Source organism: Canis lupus, chromosome 3 (assembly GCF_011100685.1).
Source record: "Canis lupus familiaris isolate Mischka breed German Shepherd chromosome 3, alternate assembly UU_Cfam_GSD_1.0, whole genome shotgun sequence".
In the NCBI taxonomy this organism is placed as follows: domain Eukaryota; kingdom Metazoa; phylum Chordata; class Mammalia; order Carnivora; family Canidae; genus Canis; species Canis lupus.
The window spans coordinates 59396863-59412483 of NC_049224.1; the positions used below are offsets into that span (position 1 = coordinate 59396863).

At 52.0% G+C, this 15621-nt stretch overlaps 1 protein-coding gene and 1 pseudogene across 8 annotated transcripts in view; one reads left to right on the forward strand and one right to left on the reverse strand.

Annotated features, from left to right (window-relative positions):
- Nucleotides 1-2229: 2229 nt before the first annotated feature.
- Nucleotides 2230-2741, reverse strand: LOC100688305 (annotated as a pseudogene).
- A 9800-nt stretch (nt 2742-12541) lies between these two features.
- Nucleotides 12542-15621, forward strand: part of KIAA0232 (uncharacterized protein KIAA0232 homolog) — a 99402-nt gene continuing 96322 nt past the window's right edge. For 2 of the 8 annotated variants that reach the window (XM_038533080.1, XM_038533083.1), the window contains exon 1: nt 12549-12576. The gene's annotated coding sequence lies outside the window, so the exon portion shown is untranslated. Of the gene's footprint in view, nt 12577-15436; nt 15461-15621 lie in introns of those variants that run through there. The other 6 variants (XM_038533079.1, XM_038533081.1, XM_038533082.1 and 3 more) reach the window with 6 other exon arrangements.

The window sequence follows — 15621 nt, forward strand, 5'->3', positions numbered from 1 at the left end:
CTCTCCATTTGCCTCCAGTGGGTGGAGGGATGCCTCTCAGCTGTGAAAGTCCCAAGCTCTAGAGAGGCAGTGCAGAAGGTGCCTCTGGTCAGGAGAGGCAGGGCATGTGGCATTCCTGCCACTAATTCTCCTGGCCTGAGCTGAAAGGGCCTTAGCTGGAAAGGAACTTATTTTTTTTTTTTAAGATGTATTTATTTATTTGGGGGGGAGGGGCAGAGGGAAACCCAAGGAGACTGCACTCAGCACAGAGACCAATGCAGGGCTCCATCTCACGACCCTGAGATCAGGGTCCTGAGATCATGACCCGAGCTGATACCAGGAGTCAGAAGCTCATCCAACCGTGCCACCAAGGCACCCCAGGAAAGGAACTTTGCCCAAGGCTATGCAACTGCCAAGTGGCAGAGTCACCCAGTCCAACTTTTCCATATTAGCTCTGAGAAGCAAAGCCACTTGCCTCTGTGCCATGAGTTTACCTGATATACCTTCTCACTTAAAGTCACTTCTTTCTGGAAAATGCTAGCTTCCTCCAGTGATACTTAAGCATTGTCATCAGACTGTGACTTAATTATGGCATGTAAACATAAATATAATATCCATTTTAATAAGTATCAATTATATTCATTTTCCCTGTAAATACTATAGCATCATGAGCTGTTAGTAACAAATTCTTAGGAATGACCCAAATAGCTATAAATCTTTGGCATCCTCTGATCTTTATTTATTTGTTCAACAAATCCTCATTTGAGTACCTACTGTGTATGTGGCCCTGTTTTAGGAGCTGGGGATGCAGCAGTGCACACAGCAGAGAGAGCCCTTCCTGCCCTCCTGGAGCTTACAGTTAGAGCAGGGAGAGGGCCAGAGACAAACAAACATGCACGGGAGCATGGGATGTTTAGTGCTAGCAAGAAAAACCCAGGTAACACAGGGGGAGGAGAAGAGAGAGGGTTGTGCTATTTTTGACCATGGAAGATCACTAGGGATATAGTGGATTGAACAGTGGACCCAAAAGATATGTCCACCCAGAAGCTCTAAATGTGACTGTGTGTGGAAAAGGGTCTTTGCAGATGTAACTAAGTTATGGATCTTGAGATGAATTCATTCTGGATTATTCCAGGTGAGCTCTAAATCTGATGAATAGTGTCCTTATAAGAAGAGAAGACAGACAGCCAGAGAAGGCCACATGAAGGCCCCAGTGACCATGTAGGCAAAGAGATTGGAGTGATGTGGCTACAAGCCAAGGAAAGTCTGGAACCATCAGAAGCTGAAATAGGGGATCCCTGGGTGGCTCGGTGGTTTGGCGCCTGCCTTTGGCGCAGGGCGCCATCCTGGAGTCCCGGGATCGAGTCCCGTATCGGGCTCCCGCATGGAGTCTGCTTCTCCCTCTGCCTGTGTCTTTGCCTCTCTCTCTCTCTCTCTCTCTCTCTCTCTCTCTATCATGAATAAATAAAAAATAAAAAAATCTAAAAAAAAAAAAAGGAAGCTGAAAGAGACCAAGAATTCTCCCTTAGAGTCTTCAGAGGGAATGTGGTTCGCTGACACCTTGATTTCAGACTTCCTGCCTCTGGATCTGTGAGAGAATAAATTTCTGTTGTTTCAAGCCCCTGACTTTGTTATAGCAGTCCCAGGAAACTAGTACTCATAACTTCTGACCCACCTTGAACAGAGTGAGGAAGTAACTATGCAGGTATGTGGGGGAAAGAGCACTATGGGTGGAGGCAGATCAAATGCAAAGGCCCTGAGCAACGGGGAAGAATTGGGGAACAGCAAAAACCAACCTGGCTACTGCAGCGGGCTTGCGGGGGGCGGTTCTGTGAGAGCAGGTCAGAAGGAGCTTGGTGCTAGGGCCTGGTGGGAAAAGGACTGGCCTCACTAGAGGGTTTAGGGTAGTGGGGTGACATGACCTGATGTGGTCCATAATCGGACTGCTCTAGTCACCAAGATGCGGATAGCCTAGGGAGGTGGGGGTGGAGACCCATGCTGCATGCCCCCCAAAGTCACATCAGATTCCAAAAGCATTGTCAAGCTCACATGCTTTCCGGAAGTTCTGGTGGGAAAACAGAAGGGGAAGTTATACACAGCACACGCCCAGTAAATGCTGCCCTCCTTCCTCTTTAGAACAACTCAGCTCCTTTTTTTTTTTTTAATTTAATTTGCATCCCAAATCCTCTTAATTTAACAAGTCAGGATCTGGGGCTACCTGGCTAGGTGGCCTCTGGTGCATTTCAACTTCTAGCCCTTCCGTCTCTCGTGGGATTGGATGTGACTGTGCAGGCTTCCTGAGGTCTTGCTGAAATGCCCGCATATGTCTCAGCCCTTGCATGGACCAAAGATTGAGACGGTGCCACAGCCCTTGGGAGAGTCCAGGGCCAACTGGTCAAAGGCCAGAATCTTGCCCCCAGTTTTGAGGATGTGGCTCTGGGACGGCCACCTACTCGCAGTGTGCACGCCTTCCATTTGGACAACTTTCAGACACACACATCATTGGTTATAGTCCCTACAACTACAGCCATTTGTCCTCTTGGACAGGAAGCTTCATCTTCCCTATCATGGGGAAAGGGCCAGAGGCCACCATTGGTGCGACTCATGGACACCCTCTTCAACACAACTTGGTTAAATGTGGAGTCAGTTTGTCTAGCCCGAAACCTGTAGAGCTTGACCAACAGTCTCAGTTAGGTGTCCTGGCTCTTGGGCTCCTTGCACCTAATCTTTCTGTCCTCCTAGTAGCCAGTGTCGGCTCCCATGATGGCTCTTCCTGCTCAGCCAGGTCTGGAAAGATCTCTCAGCTCCTTTTTGAATCCATTCACCATAGAAGCCACTGGTTCTTTCTCTAGGCAAAGTCTGTAATAGCCCAACAAAATCTTCTGCAAGCCTCAGGAAATGATACCAACCTTCCTGATGATCATCATCAACATTATCTCCTCTGGCTCAGATTTTGTGCCAGTGAACAAGCATGTTACATAGATTGCTTATCTCCCTCCAAACTCACGACAACCTAGGAGGTGGATACTATTATCCTCATATGCACTTTACGGATAAGGAAGTTAAGGCTCAGAATGGAGGAGGAATTTTGCTCAAAGGCTATGCCACTGACCAGCAGAGGAGTCAGTCCTCTGAATTCAGTTAAGGCAAATGTAACTTGGGTTGGACTGAGGTGGTGAAGTATCAGTACGTATTCATGCAAGCATGACCTGGCAATGGTATCCACCTGCTACCCTTTTTTTTTTTTAAATATTTTATTTATTTATTCATGAGAGACACACAGAGAGAGACAGAGGCAGAGGGAGAGGGAGAGGCAGGCTCCGTGCAGGGAGCCCGATGTGGGACTCAATCCCAGGACTCCAGGATCATGCCCTGGTCCAAAGGCAGGCGCTAAACCACTGAGCCACCCAGGGAGCCCCACTTGCTACCCTTTTTATCCAGTCTTCGCAGTGGCCTTGAGAGTGACCAAGTGCAGCCAGGAGACTCAATAATGACCTAACTTGTATTAGGAATTTCCAGGCCCCTGGGGTAAATCTCAAAGTGATTGGGCCTCAGGCCCCCTGACTCCACCTGTGACTACCGCCCTCCCTGCCTCCTCCCCAGGGTGTGGTTTAGTAAATGCACTCTTTAGCCACCTGTTCCAGACTTGCAGGGTTGGAGGGCTCCTGGGATATCATCCTGTCCATACCAGCTGGTTCAGTATCTCCTATAGGATCTCAGCTCAGTGATTAGGCTATGTGCAAACACTCCACTGGTAAATTGCTCCTGAGAGCTTCCATCCCATCTCTGGGTACCTCTAGCTGCTGGAAGTGGAAAGAGCACTAGAAGAGGAGAGGTGACCTGGCTAGTGACCTTGGACAAGTTACTTGCTCTCTGGGTCTCAGCGTCCTCACCTGTAAAATGGGAAATTGTAGGGTGGTGGGTGAAGTGGAAATAAAACAATACAAGTGACAAATGAAAGTTCTTTTTTTTAAATATTTTATTTAGTCATAAGAGACACAGAGAGAGGCAGAGACATAGGCAGAGGGAATAGGAGGCTCCCTGTTGGGAGTCTGAAGTGGGACTCGATCCCAGGGCTCTAGGATCATGACCTAAGCCGAAGGCAGACACTCAACCGACTGAGCCACCCAGGCACCCCATAGGTCAAAGTTCTTAGCACAGGTGCACATAGTAGGTGCTCAATAAGAGCATTCACTGCTAACAATACAAATGTTTGACCTTCCTGGTAGGCAATTCCAGGTGTAGCAAGAGTTCTAAATGCTCATTCTCTGTGCAAGGCATATATATTAATACCTTTTTATAGATGAGGAAACAAGTTCAGTGGCCACCCAAAGTCAGACAACTTTAGCCAGAGTCTGGCTCTTGATACTATATAAACTTTACATGGGTCTGAAGTCAAGGGCAGAGGGTCCCCACAGGGATCGTCCTCTTGCTCTCTACTTCAGAGCTTCTGAGAGTGCACACAGCACCAATAGCTTTGCAAGGAATGAAGCAGGAGCCCCAGGCAGGGGCACAATTTGCTCGAGGTCACCCTGCAAGCAAAATTTTAGAATCCCAACTCCTCCCCATTCATTGCTCCTCAGTCACACGCTAACTCCTGAATGATGGCCTTGCCTCGTGGACATTTTCCAACTAAGATCTGACCTGGCACTAGTCTTCCTCAGGCTCGAACTGACCAGAGCAAGAAGCACGTCCCATGGGTTCTATCCAAACTTGCTGAGTAGGTACATGAATTGCCCCATAGCATATTTGCCATAGATCCACATTTCCCATCTGCACTATGAATCAGTTCCAAAGTCCGTGCCATAGCCTCCAAGGCCTGGCCTGATTTGCACCCTCTTCACACTCCTACACATACACACACACACACACACACACACACACACAGACCCCACCCCACCCTCCACTTCTCCAAAGTCATCTGTCATCTGCAATCCTTTAGCCCTGCCCAGACTGCTCTTGGTTTCTCAGTGCTCGATGACCTTTCCTGCCTCAAGAACTTTGTATGCACTACTCCTCCACCTGGAACTCTCCCCTGGGCCTCCCCTGCCCTCCTGACCATAAAGAACCTAGTTCTTCCCGTTCTTTTTTTTTTTTAAAGATCTATTTATTTGTGATAGACAGAGAGAGAGAGAGAGAGGCAGAGACACAGGCAGAGGGAGAAGCAGGCTCCAGGGAGCCCGATGTGGGACTTGATCCCGGGACTCCAGGATTGTGCCCTGGGCCAAAGGCAGGCGCTAAACCGCTGAGCCACCCAGGGATCCCCCCCATTCTTTAAGATAATCTGAATATCACTTCTGCATCGAAGCCTTTTGCTGACTAAGCTCAAGCAGCTAGAGCTAAGTAGATAGTCCTGTTTGCTGCTTCTTGTGACTTTTATCACAGTTAGTAATGGTATACTTAAACATTTTATAGTTTAGATTGTGGGTTCCATGCAGCCATGCTGGCTTTATTTACCAGGGCCTAAAAAGAGTCTGGCACAGGGCCTATCACGTGGCACTCAGAAGAGGTTTGGTGGTTGCATAGATAGAAGAAGAGAAGGAAGGAGAACTGGATGTGGGGTTGAAAGCTTGGGGTCCTCATTGTAGCAGCAACTGAACCACAGACTTGTGAGGATTACTTTGGTTCTCTGAGTCTGAGTTTCCCAACCGGTAAGACAACACTAGCCCCTGGGGATGGTTAAGGGAGGTAGTGTGTGTAATAGGCAAGGCCAAGAACATAGCAGGTGTTAGGGGTTAAACTGTGTCCCCCCAGAAAAAAAATACATTGTCATCCTAAGTCCCAGCACCTCGGTGAACTTTTTGGGAAATAGGGTCTTCGCAGACCCTATTAATTAAGATGAGGTCATCCTAGAGTATGGTGGACCCCAATCCAATATGACTAGCATGCTTATAAGAGAGAAATGGGAGAGAGATGCCCTGTGCCAATGTTAGCAGAGATTGGAGTTATACATCGGCAAGTCATGGAATGCCGGGGATGGTCGCCAACGGTGGAGGTTGCAAGAGGCAAGGGAGAAGTCTCTAGAGGCTCCAGAAGGAGCATCCCCTGCAGACACCTTGATTTCAGACTTCCAGCTTCCACTGCTGTGAGTCAACAGATTTCCAGTGTATAAGCCAGCTAGATTGGGGGACTTTTTACAGAAGCCCTTAGGAAACGGATCCTGTAGATACTCAACAAACGTCAGGCTGGTGTGCCTTCCTTCTTTTTTGCGCTCTCAGATGTTTCTCTGTTTGTGGATGTGTAGTCCCTAGGAGTCAGTGTGGTTCTCAAAGTCTCTGTGTCCAATTCACCGTGGTCCTCAACATGCAGCACAGAGCTAGCCCATGAGTGCTTGTGAATTGTGACTAGAACACATTAGTGTTCTTGTAAGAGCCCCATGGCACTCAGTGGTGGGAAGAAAAGGCCAGTTTCCTGTAGTCCTTGCCTGGCTGGGACCCACCCCATGCCATACACTGGGAAGCAAGGTACAAGAACTTGTCCAGACTAGCTGTGGGGGTAAACGGAGAGGATCTGGGGCCACCCCAGGTTTCCCAGTGGTGGGACCTGCTTCTCTGCATGGCATTCCCTCCCATTACTTCTCAGGCCCTTGTCTTGGTATGTCAACCGGGGAGGCCTTTCTGATGGAGAAGAGGGGATGACAGCCTTCCAGATCACCCACTCCAGGGTGGAACCTGGCTGGAACTTCCTCCCCAACAAAAGGCCTGGCTGCCGACAAGCTGCTGGTAGGTGATGTTCACAGTTTAATATCTTTTTTTAAAAATATTATTTATTTATTTATTCATGAGAGAGAGGGAGAGACACAGGCAGAGGGAGAAGCAGGCTCCATGCAGGGAGCCCAATGTAGGACTCAATCCCGGGACTCCAGGATCACGCCCTGGGCCTAAGGCAGGTGCCAAACCGCTGAGCCACCCAGGGATCTCCCACAGTTGAATATCTTGATTAAAAATCACCTCCAAGTGCTTTACATGCCAATCGCCCAGACACACAGTCCTCTTGGGCGTGGAAGAGCAAACCAGTGCAGAGGAAGCCTCATGAATTGCTTCCTGTTGTCCATAAGGACAAGCGATCAGGGCGGAAGCGGGGAGATTGGGAACAAGGTGTGGTCAATATCCTGCCTTGGGCTCTTGTAGCTAAACTTTGGCCTTGCTTCCCACTTGGACTTGTAAGGTGGGAGGTTTCCCTAAACGTCAGAACGGGCTTGATATCCTGGGTGACTAAATCCAGAGATTACTGTTTGCTACTCGAGGGTGCTCTGGTTGTTTCTATTTTAGGGATATTGAAGCCAGCTCCGAGAGAGGAAGTAATTTGTCCAAGGTTGCACAGCTGCTGGACTTGCACCTAGTCCAACTGCAAGTTCAGGTTCAATAGGGCAGTGCATGCAGACTTTAGCTCAGCAGTGGGGAGAGGACAAAGCTATAATATGGGACTGGGCGAGGGGGTATGGATTATATGGGGAAGGCCACGAGGTAGCTGTGGACAGTAGAGACTTCACCAGCAAGGTGAACATGTGCAGGAGGTGGATCTGGGGCCTAGGAAAAAGGTCAGAGTGAGGAGAGTGAGTTCAGGCTGCAGAGTGGATAGAAGCACCCAGGAATATGCTGAGTGGCAGGGGTGAAGCAGTGGAGTGACAAGGGGTGGAGGAAGAGGGAACCAGAGAAGGGTTTAGGAGCAGGGCAGTAGCCAAGCCAAGCCAACAAAAGGCTGGTGTTTGTTGCATGTTTGCTGTGTACCAGAGACAGATCTGATCCCCTATGTGGATTTACTTATTCCCTCGCTACAGCTCTCTGAGGTAGATAGTGTTATATTATGCCCATTTTACAGACGAAGAAACCAAGAGGTAAAAGAGCTTACCTCTGTCAGTAAGCTAAGTGGTAAAGCCTGGGTTCAGCCCAGTGGCCCAGCCTGGGTGCTTAGCCAACCCGCCACCCTACCTGTATGTAGATTGGATGGTGGCTGGTGACCTTGTTGACTTTTCTTTGATTTGGGGTGAGAGGCAAGAGTGAGGATAAAGTGATAAGCCCTTGAAACAAGCTTGAGAAAAGATAACGAGACTGGGCATTTACACGGCATCTTTGAGTCTACAGAGGACACCATACCTCTAATTTTGTTTGGCTCTTAACATAACTGACAGAGGAGCAGGACAGGGCCATCATCCCTCCATCATTTCATATACTAGGAAATGGAAGCCCTGTGAAGGTCAGTGAGTTCCTCAAGGTCATACTGTGAGGCTGTGTCAGAGGCTTGACCTCAACTCTTTATTTAAAAATTTTTTTTTTGAGTTTTATTTATTTAACCATTCTCTACACCCAACACAGGGCTTGAACTCACGATTCTGAGATCAAGAGTCACACACTCCTCCAACTGAGCTGGCTAGGCGCTCCTTGACCTCAACTCTTCAGATGCTGGAATGGGATTGGCCACTCCTGAAGGGAACGCAGGGCCGCTGAGAGGAGAGAGAGGCGTCAGGAGGGGCTGAGGGCCTGGGGAAATTAAGAGAATAGGCCAAGAAGGAGGGTGTTCATTGATGGCCTTGACCGAGCTTCTGAGCTGAGGTGACCAGTTAGAGTCCTCAATGAGGGGAGGCACTGGGGAGGTTCTCTGTTTTGGGTTCTTATCTGGGCATCCTTCTTTTAAATCTGGACTCAGGCAGGACTTTAATGGAAACATGTTGCATAGTAGCAAGAAGAGGGCTACAATCAAATCAGGGTGCTTGCCACTTAGTAGCAGCGTGGCCTGGGGCAAGCCACCTAACCTGCCACTTAAGTCACAGTGTGGCCAGGGGCAAGCCACCTAACCTGCCATTTAAGTCACAGCGTGGCCAGGGGCAAGCCACCTAACCTGCCACTTAAGTAGCAGCCTGTCCAGGGGTAAGCCACTAACCTGTCCAGAGTCCTCCAAGTCTCTAACTGCAAATGGCAATCACATCCCCCTGCCGACTGACTATCTACCGGCTATCCTCGGGGTAGGAACAATGTGCGTAGAGCACCTGGCCCGCAGATGGGGTCAGTAACCAGGAGCAGGTATCGTGGGTGTTGGGTGACAGCTGAGATTTGTACATTTTCTTTTATTTTTAACAACAGACTTTTTGAGGGGCACCTAGGTGTCTCAGTCAGTTCAGGGTCTGCTTTCTGCTCAGGTCATGGTCTCAGAGTCATGGGATTGAGCCCCACATCAGGCTCCCTCTCTCCTCCTCCCTCTGATCCTTTCCCTTGCTCCTACTCTCGTGCTCACTCTCTCTTTCAAATGAATAAATAAAAAATCTTTAAAAAAAAAAGTAAAATAAAATTAGACTTTTTAAAAGCAATTTTAGGTTCACAGCAAAACTGAGGAGAAAGTACAGAGATTTCCTGTATACCTCCTGCCCCACACCCCCCCACACATAGCCTCCCTCTTTTATCAGAGTTGGCTTCATTGAAATTTTGTTTCCAAAGTTCAGAGGAAAAAAACAAAGTGGGAGGATGCTTTTGAAATCTTCCTGCCTAAATCCTTTGCTGTGCAGAAGGGGAAACTGAGCTCCAGAGAGGGAGGTTATGAGCAAAGCCAAGGTCAGAGAGCTGAGGAAGCCTTGCTCCTGCTTTCTGCCAGCCTGTGCTGTGCAGCATCACAAAGCATCCTGGACCCATGGATGTGGTTACAAAACCACTGCCCCAGCTGGCATCAGCCTGAATCCTTGCTGGCATCCAGAACATTTGGGCCAGAGGCACTAGGAGTTGTCATATGCTCCCTCTCACGACCTCACCCTCATGCAGGGGTCAAAGAGCCGCAGCAGATGGTCCTGGGGCTGGAGACCTGAAATCAATGATCGGAGCTTACACCAAGTGGGACTCCTCTGCTTCCACACCAGTTGTGCCTTCACACCAGAGTCCTCTGGCCTCCTTTGGTTCCCAGCAGATCATAGCCCTCAGGAGCTGAGGAGGAACTACTGTTATTCTGGGTTGAACTCTGCTGATCACCACTCAGGAGCTTTAAAGGTCGCCGGCAGGGTGGTACTCTAAAGAGTGAAGGGTTCGTGTTTGAGACACTGTTTTCAATTGCTCATGTGAGCAAGCAGGGTTGTTTTCTCTCCTTGTAGCCAAACGGACTACATTACAGATGGCCATCCAGTCGTTTGCCCACAAATCGGCAGGTCTCATGACGGGTTGGTGAACGCCACGGACAAGATGACTGCTCTCCTGGGATGCATGCAGGTCTTGGTTTGGGGGGAAGCTGAGTTTAATGACTATACAAACATACAACCAAGATAATTTCATCTGCTGATAAGAATGATGAGTAAAAAACCAAGACAGGGGGTTGCCTCATGACTGGGAAGTAGGCCATTCTAAGTTGGGGATCAGGGAAGGTGTCTCTGAACATATGACATTATAGCTGAGCCCTGAACAAGAAGGAGCCAGCTACGCAAAAATATGGGAAGAGGGGATTGGGCAAGTGCAAAGGCCCTGAGGTTGGAGTTAGTCAAACCTTCCAGGATTTATCAAAATAATCTGAAGGCTAGGGAGCTGTTTTGATAAGGAAACAAAGTAACCAAGATACTTTCATTCTCCAATCTGTAATCTTCCCCTACCACCTCTAAACACTACTAATCCTAGTTAATTCCTGCTCAGTTTAAATACTTTGTCCCCTAAGAAGCCTTCTGATTTCACTTTATGGTTCAGAAAATCTGGTCTATGGCAAAAATGAGAAAAATAAGGTCAGTAAACCCCATGTGTGTGTTTGTGTGTGTACAGCTATGACATTGCCAGCTGTGTTTGTCTCTGAGAATATCTGACATAACATTGTTACTATTTTTATTTTTCACTGTTCATAAATTCTTTCACAAAATGATGAGTGTAGATGACAGCTAGGTTACCAATGTAACATGTTGATCAGTCCACAAATCCCTCCTATTTGGAGGGAGATTTCACTGGTTTGTGAAGTCCAGGTTTGGAAGCCCTTGGCAGCTAGACTCCCAAGCTTCCTTTACTGGCCTCTCCTTTGTTCCAGACCACCCTGGCTTTCCCACACCCTCTCATCCTCTCCCTCCCTTCTTAGACTGAGCTCCAAGAAGGCAGGCCCCACCTCTGCCTGGCATGGAGTCAAACCCAGCACAGGTGCTCAGAAGGTGTTGATTGAACCATCGCACTGTGATTTGTGAGGAGGTACACTCAACCCAGATGAACCTCAGAATAGAAAATTGCGAGCCAGCTCATGAGAAAGAGCTGCGCAAGGGAAGACCCCAGACTTCAGAGCCAGAGTCTGGATTCAAATCCTGCCTCCTGGCTTCAACTCCCCTCACCCCCAGCAGCACGGCTTAGGAAAAATCACTTTCCCTGAGCCTCGCTCCCTCACCTGTGATACGGGGATGATCATATCCAGGATTCTTTTGAAGAGCAAAAGACATGTTTGCAGAAAACCACTTTGTAGGTGGTATGTAAATGATAGTTCCCCATGGTCGTCCCTCCAGCACCGGGCACAGTGCCCAGCTGGCCCCTTCCCAGTCTGTACTTCTGCTTCTGCCAGGAGCCTGTGAGCCGGGTGCCTCGCAAGTTCTGAACAGAAAAGCTCAGTGCCTGGCACCTGGTGGGTGCTCAATAAGTAAATCAACGGAACGATGATAACCCTGGGCAGGTCACTCCCCCTGTGGACGGGGTTTCCTCTTTGGAAGCGGGTAATCTCCCGGTTTCATCCTCTCTGGTGCCTGTCGTACTTAATTATTTGCTTTTTAAGGACAGGACTAGGAATCACATCTAAGGAAGGTGGGTGTGAAGAGAGACGTTGATTAAAAGGTTAGTGCACATTTTTGGTTCCCACTTTCGAATGTTCCAGAATTTATTTTTGCCTCCTTAATAAAAAGAGCCATGTCACATCTCTTTAGCTTGTCTTCTGGGTTTCTTTAAAAAAAAAAAAAATAAAATAAAGTCTTTATTTTAAACCGCCCACTCCAGCCATCCCAGGACGCGGTTAGGAGGGGGCGCAGACAGGTGGAGCCAGCGCCCGGAAAGGCGGGGGTGCCCGGGGCCGCGGGGGGGAGGGGGGCGGCGAGGGGGGGCGGCGCGGCCTCGGCGGGGTCTGGGGTCGCGGGGCTCTGGGCTCGGGGCGGCCCCCTCCCCCTCCCACGGCCCGCACGTGGCGGGGGGCGCTGTCGCGGGCAGCCCTGCCCCCAGCCCCAGCCCCAGCCCCAGCCCCAGCCCCGCGCAGGCAGCCGGCGCGCACGCCCCGCCCGGGGACCCGCCAGGGCCAGGGCCAGCGCCAGGGCCAGGGCCCCGCCGCCCGCCGGTGCGCCCGCCGGTCCGCCCACGGGGCCCCCGGCCGGAGGGGCGGGGCGCGGCCGGGCCGGGCCGGGCGGGGCGGGGCGGGGCGGGGCGGCCGGCGCTGATGTAATCCGGCGGCTGGGCGGAAGGATCTGGAGCGCGCCGGGCTGGCGGGGCGCTGAGGCCAGTTGCCGGGTAACGGAGCGGAGCGGCCGCGCCGCCTCCCGCCCTCCGCCGAGTGGCGCCCGAGCCGCCGCCGCTTTACGTAAGGCGCAGGCCAGGGCCGCCGGCGCTCGGCAGCCGCTCCAGCCCTCGCCGCGACAGGAGGCGCCCCCGCCGGCCGCCGCCGCGCCGCACGGCCGCTCGGCAGGTACCGCGGGCGGGGGCGGGGCGGGGCGGGTCGGGTCGGCGCGGAGGGGCGCGGGGCCGGCCTGGGGCGGAGGGAGGCCGGCTGCCCCGACGGCCCGCAAGCTCCGCGGGAACCCGGCCGGGCCCGGAGCGCCCCGCACGGCGGCCCGCGGCCCCCCCGCCCCGGCCCCCCCGCCCCGGCTCCCCGGCTCCCGGCTCCCCGGGCCCCGTGCCGTGCGCTCCGGGCTCCGCGCGCGGGGGCCGCACGATGAGTCCGCACAATGGGCCGGTGCGGCGGCACTGGGAGCGGCTGGCGGCGGGGAGGCGAGGCGAGGCGGGGCGCGGACGGGGCCGGGGCCGGGGCGCGGGGCCCGGGGCGGGGGCGGCGGCGGGGCTCCCCGGGGGCCGGCGGGTGGGCGCTCGCCGCGCTGCCCCGGCCCGCGCGTGCCTCCGCCCCTCCCCTCCAGCATTGTCCTCTGGGGGCCCGGGCGGGGAGACCGCCGCGGGGGAGGGGCCGCGGGGGCGGGCCGGGCGCTGAGTGACGGGCGCGCGGGCCTGTGGCGCGGGGTCCGCGGAGGGGACGGGCGCGGGCGGGACGGCGGGGCCCCGGGGCGCGCGGCTTCCCCCTGCCCGGCTCCCCCTTGCCCTCCCATCTCCCCCCTGCCCGGCTCCCCCTTCCCCTCTCGGCTCCGCGTTGCCCTCCCGCACCCCCCTGCCCGCCCGGCTCCCCCCCTACCCAGCTCCCCCCTGCCTTCCCGGCTCCCTCTTGCCGTCCCTTCTCCCCCCTGCCCTCCCGGCTCCCCCCTGCCTTCCCGGCTCTCCCCTGCCTTCCCGGCTCCCCCTTCCCCTCTCGGCTCCCCGTTGCCCTCCCGCACCCGCATGCCCTCCGGCTCCCCCTTGCCCTCCCATCTCCCCCTTGCCCGGTCCCCCCCTGCCTTCCCGGCGCACCCCTACCCTCCCAGCTACCCCCTGCTCGGCTCCCCCTTGCCCTCCCATCTCCCCCCTGCCCGGCTCCCCCTTGCCCTCCCAGCTCCCCCCTACCCGGCTCCCCCTTGCCCTCCCAGCTCCCCCCTGCCCGGCTCCCCACTGCCCTCCCAGCTCCCCCCTACCCGGCTTCCCCCTGCCCTCCCAACTCCCCCCTGCCCGGCTCCCTGCGTCCCCCGGCCGGGTACGCGGACTTGGCGCGTGCGAAATGCCGCCTGACGCCCGCGGGTGTCGCGTGCCGCGGGGCAGTGCGCAGGTGACCTGGCGTGCCCGGCTCGGGTGGCTGATCCCCGGTCGTGCTAGGACCCAGCGTTGATTTTGTCTTTTCACCGCCTTTTCGTTTGGGGCCTCTCTGGGCTAGGTGTAGAGAGTTAACCCTAGGAGAGGGTAGAGGCGATGGAGCGGGGAGGGGACGTGCGGCTCCTTGCAATGATTTCATTCTGGTTTTTGCTAATCATGACCTGGGTTGGATACTTGGATTCATTGTCCCAAGTTTCTAAGATAGGTTTTACATCTTTGGGCCTTTGCTTGTTTAAGAAAAAGAAAAAAACCCCAAAAAACCAAAACCCGGTGGTAGAAGATGGGTGAAGGGGGGGTGGGGGCAGGCAATTTTGATAATAGGTGATGCTGTGGATAAAACTGTTCCATCAGATCCCCAAACTAGAATTCTCCTGTGCAGTGTAAGACCCGTGCCAGAACTCCTTGACCATTTTGTAGACTATGCACTTAAAGCGGGGGCGAAATCTACCAGTCTGCATCCTGAAGGTCAAATATTCTGTCATTGGTTGTTTTGGATTGATCCATTCTTAAATGGGTCTCAGGATGTTTTTTATGCCATTTCTTTGTGACAAAGACCATTTCTAAAATTGTGCCTTTGCATACCTTTAGGTCAGCTCCTTGCAGTCATTTACTTACTGTATATACTAGATTCAATTGCTGTACCTGTTAAATAATGAATGTTAGATTATTTAAAAAGTCATTTACTGCTGCAGTTTGGGCACGTGTCAGTTTTCATGTTTGTCACTTTGGCCCCTGGAATATTGAATGGAGGAGGGGAGACTACTACTCTTAAGTGTTTAATTCCATTTAAATGGAATTAGAGGGTTTTTTGTTTTTTAAAGAAAAGTGCGCCTTTAACATGGCATAAACATGAAGCAAATCTGTAATGATTTTAATGGTAATTAGCTTATTTGTTATACAAATTGGAAACATTTAGGGAAATTACATGGATTTTTAGTATTTCTCTAATGGTATTATAGACCACTCTATAGGGTGGTAAAAGTAACAGTTTTCAAAGGCAGTAGGATTATTTTTTTATTTTGCATTGTGTGTCTGGCTTTTCTCCCTGTTTTAGCAGCATTTGACTTGGAGCAATTAATGGTCTCTGAGTCAGTTTTCTGGTCTGTAAGATGGAAGAAATGATGACACTGTCCCACGGGGCAGTTGGTATGATCAGGTGAGGGGAGATGTGAAATAATTCTGTCAACAGTCCTCTTCTTTTAACATATTAGATTCGTACTAGTTTGCGAAGCCGCAGACTCCTCTCTCGGCTGATGCTCTCTCTTTAGACTCCTCCCCACCTTCCTGTGCACACTTTTGCCTGGCTGCCAGAGTCCTCTGTCCTAAACACAGATCACATCTTGCCAGTCTCTGGCTCAGAGAGCTAAGATTGCCTGTTGTTTGGAGCCTAGATTCAAGGCCCCTTAGCCTGGGCCGAGTCATCTCTGAACTTTATGTGTCCTGTCACCTTTCTACACTGTCCCACAGAATGGGACTACACTCAGTTCTCAAAATGTGCCCGGCTACTTCCTTCTTTGCTTATGTCCTTTTTTCTGATTGCAGTGCTTTCCTGCCCTCTCCGGTTTTTTAAAAGTCCACACCCAATTTTATGTCCTCTGCAGCCCTTCAGAAACCCTGTCAATGTGAGTTATTCATTACTGCAGTCATAACCCTCTGTTTTGCTTTCATGATTGCCTGTATCTCCTTGCATGTTGTATGTGAAACTCTGGCTGTGGTGGCCATGCCATTATTTTACTCCTAACACCTTGGTCAGGGGCTTAAACATTAAAGTATTCAAGTGTTT